The following is a 7,640-nucleotide window of genomic DNA, read 5'->3' on the forward strand; positions in this document are numbered from 1 at the left end:
CTTATCATTACTGTAGTGTCTGTAATTGTATCATTGATTGTAATACATGTTAACAGTCCCCTTCAAACATTTACAAGACCTATTAAGTCTGTAAGGTGTTTGATCTTTGGAACATGTAATGATTTAGTTAGGATATCTGCCCTTTGATTGTCTGTTTGAACATACTTAATATTAATAAGTTGTTCCTCAACATAACACTTAATAAAATTGCATTGTAAGCCAATATGCTTGGTTCTTGTTGAGTATTTCGTTTCGTCTGCTTCTATAGATTTAATTACTGCTTGGTTATCATAATAAATATTTGTAAGTGTATCAGAGATCTACAGTATCTCATCTGCTAGGTATTGTAATGCTATAGCTTCTTGTATTCCATTTGATAGTGCTATTATTTCTGCTTTGTACATAGATAAGGATACTAGTTTCTGTCCTTTACTTGACCAAGATATGAGCAATTCTCCTAAGAAGAATGTGTATCTGGATATTGCTTTATTATTTTCTTGCATCATTCTGTCTGTATCTGTATAACCAGTAATATTATTATGATTTCCTTGTCCAAAGATTAACCATTTGTCTTTGGTCCCCTTCAAGTATTGTATACAATGTACTACAGTATTGTAATGTAACATGCTTGGGTGTTTTAAATGTTTTGCAAGTTAGGATGTTATAAACACTATGTCTGGTTGTGTACAATCTGCAATATATTGCAAGGATCCGACCATATTCATATACAGTATCTTGGACATAAATGCACGTTCATCCTCTGGTAGATTATTGTCCATAACTAATTGAGTATTTGGTTACATAGGTGTTTGTAAATTCCTATTGTTTTGCAAGTTATATTGAAGCAATACGTTTTCAATATAATGTCTTTGTCTCATCATTATTGTTTGTTCGTTTCTATTGTGTTTGATTTCTATGCCTAGTAACCAATGTAATTTGCCTCTGTCTGTAATTTCTATATGTGATTGTAGAGAGTTTTTAATCATATCAATAATATTATTACTCTGTACAACAATAGTTATATCATTGATGTGAACTAATAGTATTACAACTGTATGTTTGTTCTTCTTTGTATAGAATACTGCAAAGTTGTATTCTGATTGTGTAAAACCAATTGTATTAAGTATTCAGCATAGAGTTTTATACCATCATTGTCCAGCTTGTTTTAAACTGTATAATGCTTTGTACAATTGTAATACTTGTCCAGGTTTTAACTTTATTAAATCACTTGGTGGAGGTTTAATAAATATTATTTTGTTGTTATCTAGTTCTCCATTTAAGTATGCAGATTTAACATCTATTTGATGTATCTTGTAGTTCTTTGAACATCCCTATACAATAGCAAGTCTTATTGAAGATATGCATACAGTGGGTGCAAATAAATCATTATTATAATAATCTTTACTGTCTCGTTGAAATATTCCTTGTACAACTAATCTAGCTTTTTGTTTTTCAATAGAATTATCTGCTAGACATTTTGTTTTATATACAAATTGTGTTCCAATAACATTTGTGTTATCAGGAGGATATACTGTCTCCCAAGTATTGGATTGTATTAATTGTTGTACTTTGTTGTCCATAGCTTTATTCCAAAGCTCACAATCACTTCTATTGATTGCTTCTTTATATAATAATGGATCTGTCATTATTTCTGTATGTAGTTTGTTAAATTTGTTAAGATAAATCATAATATTTGTTTCGTCAATGTATGATAGACCTTTTGAGTGTTTACTAGGTAAATTCGTTTCACCCAAACGTTCTGTAATTTTACACTTTTGAGTAGAGTATCTTAGTTGCATAGTTTTGTCTGATTCTCAATTGGATTTGTTGTATTGTGTGTTTTCTACTAACTTCCACATATTTTGTATTTTCTGTTAGTGATTCACTTTCTCTGAGAGTGTTGCTTCATCCTCCATGGATGCACCAAGGTCCTGTTGTAAATGAGGAGCTGTTTCAGAGCAATAGTTTGGGTTGTTGTGTCTAGGAGAAACGTGTCAAAGATGTTTGATTACTCAGGGAGCTTTCGTTTGGGTTGCTAGAGTATCTAATCCTATCTTGTTTCCTTTGGATTTCATTTTGATGTGTGTCTGTCCTTGTTTGTGTACTTGGCAGTGGTATTTGTCTCCATTGCTAGGTCCTTTGGACTCAGATTTGTTGTTGTTTTCCTTAATATCTAACTTGTTTTCTTGGATGTCTTCCAAGTCCCCTTCAATTTGTGAAGGTTTTGTGTCAAGGAATTGTATATTATGTTTGATAGTTATTTTTCTATCATGCCATGTAATGTGACCTTTTGAATTATTGTTGAAACCTATCTATTGTCTGTAATAACCTCTATCTGTAATTTTAGATAGGTTTTTGTTCTGTATTATGATGTATTGAAACGATTGGCATCATGCTAAGAACTGTACATTACATGCAGACAATCATAGCAATCAATTCTGAACACCCACATGACTCATAGAAGCCTACTCCAAGAACACCCAACTATTCCACATTGCAAGCATTTGCAAACGGAACTGTAAGAGTGTACAGTTTTGGAATTGGCTTACACACATTGTTTTCTCCACAGGATGTACAGATCACATACTTATCACAGGCTCAGAACACAAGTTGTGTCACAGTGAGTGGCTCAGTAAACCATTACATCATTATTGCCCAGATCAAAGTACTGCAATCTTCCAATCAGATAGGACATTGGGGCAATCAAAGTGTTAATCTCAGGAGACTACTGGAAATCTCAGAACTCTCTACACTTTGTCTGTACTGATCAGATGATAACAGCATGAGAACCTTCTATTTCTTTCAATGTAAATCTTGCTTTTCCCTTTTGCATAACATTTCCTGTGGCTAGAATACAGACCACTTAAATTTTCCTCATACATTTTCACCCTATTTTCTTCCAACCTCTAGCAAAAGGTTCTCTTATTTGTTCTTGTATATTTTGTTATTTTTCTTTTGTTCAGTCATAACACTTCCCTGTTAGTACTACACTTTTCCAGAACTCAGAAAACTATAAATACAGCTACTCATGTACTAGATACAGGGGGAATTCAGATAGTTCACCTATTGATTTAGCTCTTGTCTCTTGTCTCAAAGTCCTCTAGTGTGAGGCATAGTTTTAGTCTTTGTCATTTTCCATATCAGATTGTTTGTTGTGTGCTTTGCAAAGTGCACTTTCTGTTATTCACATCACTCTTCCAAGGTTGTAACTGTGCTGGAAGAACTTGCACCCATTTGGAACCACTCTAGTCTCCTATGACTTGTGGTTTAGCTCCCCCTCAAACTTAACAAATCACCTGTAATCTTCTCTTAGACACTTCACAGGAGTTTCATCTAGAGCCCACTATGAGGGGGGTTTCTATAGTTAAACAACACAAGTTCCAACAGTTCTCAGCATCCCAAACAGGTTTCTCAGACACTAGCCTGTAGGCTTAGGTCAACTCAGTCACAGTCAGCACTAGTACCTGTATTGAGTGGAACACACCAATCTGCTAGAATCCAATTGTGCTGTAAAACGTCTGATAGTCCAAACACTAGAAGTACAGAATCTGATATTGCAGAAACCTTAGGAATGCTATCAGAACAGCAGAGTGCTTGAGTCAGTAACAAAGAGGAGGAAGAAGAAGACCTTGTAGCAACATCACTCAATCCCTAAGTAATCAATTTCTGAATTTGTAACAAACTGCTGCATTTCATGTCCCTGGAATTGTGTACAGGATTGCTAGCTACCCTACAACCTTCCTGAATCACATCAACATTGCAACTGACTGTAACTGGCACACTGTGTTGTAGAAGAGCACAGTTGTCTCCACAGGAAACAGAGACAGTTCAGTAGCCAGTATCTTTACTCACACTAGTGACTAGTGTATTGTTAGCAACACAGCTCCAATTACAGTAACAGCAACTTGCAAGTGATGTGCAACTACTTTAGCAACTACAAGTAAATGCACAAATTCTATTACAACCAAGACCAGCAGTACAGCCAATGGCCACATTGAACATTCTGAAGCTGCCTTGTTGTAGAGCACATGATACACTGTCCTTTGACAGAACCAAGCCCTGAGAATTGTAGAGGTATTTTGCAGACGTGGAAAGTCTTACAAACGAATGCAACATAGCTGGAGCAGATATCATTCTGCTTACAATGAAGTACATGCCTGTAGAAGTAGAGGATTTGTAGGATAATATGGATAAAACATCTTAGGATACATTTAAGACAGGAGTAATTGTGTATTACCTGAGTCTCAAGACAGGAGCACAATATGTCAGAAGTGACTTGGATGCTGTAGTACAGAAATGGGCAGAGAGAGGAATTATGAATAGGGATGATTTGGGAACGTACCACTGAGAGTTTACACTCATAGCAACCTATTTGATAACTAACAATAAGCTGTCACTGGAGGAATCTTGCCATGTTTTTCCACATGTGTTCTATAGAGCAATCATAGAAAAACTGACACAGAAGTTAGAAATCAAGTATCTAGACTATGAGGATAGACTTGTGTACAATATTGTACAAGTTGTAGCTACAGTAGGGTCAATCCTTAGGGGATCTACACTCACAGTAGTTAGTGGATTGGATACACTTGTGAGTCAGCCTGTGATTCTGGTCAAACAGGAAGAAGTTAATTTGACAAGTATTGTGGAAGTGCTTTAGAGTCTGCAATTGCAAGTAGAGTCAATGAAGTAAGGCCTAAGATCAGGAGGAGGAGGATATGGTGGAGGTTCAGGCAGAGGATCAGGAAACAGAAGTTGTGTGTTTTGTAGAGAATCTAGACATTTTATATGTAGTTGCTCAAAAGTGTTGGAATACATTGCAAACAGGAAGTGTGTGTGGAGCCCAGACAATAAAATTATTATAGCTAACAGAAACACCATTTCTGGGATAGGGCAGACCTTGAAGGAAAAGGTTGATAGCCACTTTCCATTGTTACAAATGTACTCTGTTAGTTTTGTAGAAGCTACACTAGTTGTAACACACAGTCTAGGAGCTTCTGTACTAGTTACAATGGTAGAAGTTGATGAAGAAGAAGAGGAGGAGGTGGAGAACCTTGCAGAGCTCAAAAGGCTTGAAGTAATGCTTGGAGAAGCCTGTAAGAAGGTTGTGGAACAATTGAAAGCAAAGGATGCAAAGGGGAAGGGAAAGCAAGGGTGTGATTACAAAGTAGCAAAACCTGTAGATATCAGACCAGTGCCAGCAAGTATACACTGAGACACAACTGGGACAAAGGAGTACCTGTACTGCTACATTGTACCAATTGAGGACTCAGAAATAGCTAGAAGAGTTTTAGATTGTAGCTTGGACTAGAAAGTGTGTATTACACAGTAGGAGTTGCTCACATTGTCTCCAGAGCTTCAGAAGAAGACTCACAAATTAGTAACATCAAGGCACCAAACAGATGGAAACACCACATTCTACAGTGGAGAACTGCCTGTTGTAGGATCAAACAATAGTAGGCTGTAGTAGTATTGTAACATGTTGGCAGAAGTTAACCATTCACTTCCACTCTGTATGCTTGAGACAATAGTAGACAGAAAAATTGAGGTAGATTGTATGCTGGACCAGGGATCAAGTGTAAACATAGTTCAAGCTGATGTATGAGAAGCATTAAAGATTCTGTTGGATTGTGATATGGCCATTACACTTAAAACAGTAGACACTAGTCAGGGATTGACTGTAGGACAGATTCCAAGGTTGTGACTCTCCATGGGAATGCTTCACATAGATATCACAGCACAAGTTGTGCAGAAAGCTCTGTTCAGGATCTTGCTAGGTAGACTGTTCTTTGTGACTACAGAATGTGAAACCAAAGATTTTGCAAATAGAGAGTAGCACATAATGCTTCAGGACCCAAATGATCTGTTAAGGAGGTGGTCTCTGTCCACCAGAGTGAGGGCACTGTGATATGAGCCAGAGACAGATTTTTGAGAAGCATCAAGGAACCAGAAATGCTGCAATTCTGGGGAGATGTGTATATGGCAAGCAGATTAGGAACAAACAAGTGGAAGAGTAATAGTAAGGTAATGATTCTATATAGAGGAAGAGACAAAGGAAATAGAGTAAATGTGAGAAAGGATTGTAGTCAGGGATCACAAGTCACAGAATCATGGATGATAGAGGCAGCAGAGTCACAGAAGTCAGTAATTCTCAATACACTAGATGACAAACTTGACACAGTTTTGTGGGCTTACAAGAAAGTTGTAAATAAGGTGTACCCTGTACCTGGAGTGCTTCCAGAGGAGTTCTGCATAGTCAGATGATAGTACCCTAATCCTCTAGCCAGAATGCCTATATTACCAACAATACTACAGCCCTTTGTGCCTACTGGCCAACTTACAGAAGAGCAGATGTAAGCAATTAGAGAATTGCAATCAGGATTCCTATGGCCAGAAGAATGGAAACTTGCAGAAAACCTATTAATACTACAGTCAGAAGTGTTTGTGTGGATGGAAGAGGAGTAAGGAACATTGGACCCTATGTACTTTAATCCTATTTGAATTCTGACTGTAGAGTATGTACTATGGGTAGAGAAAAGTATTCTGATTGTATGCAGAATTGAGAAGAGGGTGATTGAGTTGTTGAAGGAGAAGTTGTATAACAGAGTAATAGAACTGTCAAATTCCTCCTATTGATTACAATGGTTTTGTATCACAAAGAAAGACAGAGTATCCTTGTGATTTATTATTGATTTGTAGAGGTTAAACACAGTTACAATAAAGGATGCAGCTGTTCTGCCAAACATGGAACTAATTATAGAAAGCTGCAGAGGTTGTGTATGCTATACACAACTCAATTTACATATTGTGTTTGATCAGAGGAGTTTGGATGAGCAGTCTAGAGATCTGACAACATTCTAGACACCTCTAGGGACGTTTTGCTTGACAGTATTGCTAATGGGTTACACCAACTCAGTACAGATTCTGTATAATGACTTAGTGTTCATTCTTCACAACAAGATTCTGGATGTCACAAACCCATACACAGACAATGTTCTGGTAATTGGACCCTGCTCAAGATATGAGACAGTAGACAGAATGGAGGAAACGCTTCCTGAGAATGAGGGAATACAGAAGTTTGTATACAAGCATCTGATGGATGTAAACTGGATTTTGTAGAGAGTGAAAGCTGTAGGAGGGATGTTTTCTGGAAAGAAGATAATGCTTTACAACAAATCCACAATATTTGTTAGGCATAAGCTGACATATTTGGGGAGAGAGGCCAAAGAATCACAAATACAGAAGGTTAGGGATTGGCTGCCTTGTGAGAGTGTTACAGAAGTACAGGGATTCCTCAGAACAGTAGGAGTGCTTTGTGTTTTTATTCAGAATTACACAAAGTTAGTGTAACCACTCAATTGACTCACACAAAAGAACTTGATATTTAATTGGAATGACAAGGCACAGAAATCTATGGACACACTCAAGGAAGCAGTTTTACATTGCCCTGCACTAACACTAATTGACTACAAGTTAGAGTATCCAGTAGTCTTAGCAGTAGATTCGTCTATCATTGGAGTAGGATAGTATATTGGTCAGGAGCACCTGGATCACAAACAGAGAATAAATCAATTCGGATCAATTAACTGGAATGCAACACAAGCACAATATTTGCAAGCAAAAATGAAGCTACTTCAGACTTT

Source organism: Fomitiporia mediterranea, assembly GCF_000271605.1.
Source record: "Fomitiporia mediterranea MF3/22 unplaced genomic scaffold FOMMEscaffold_13, whole genome shotgun sequence".
NCBI classification, from domain to species: domain Eukaryota; kingdom Fungi; phylum Basidiomycota; class Agaricomycetes; order Hymenochaetales; family Hymenochaetaceae; genus Fomitiporia; species Fomitiporia mediterranea.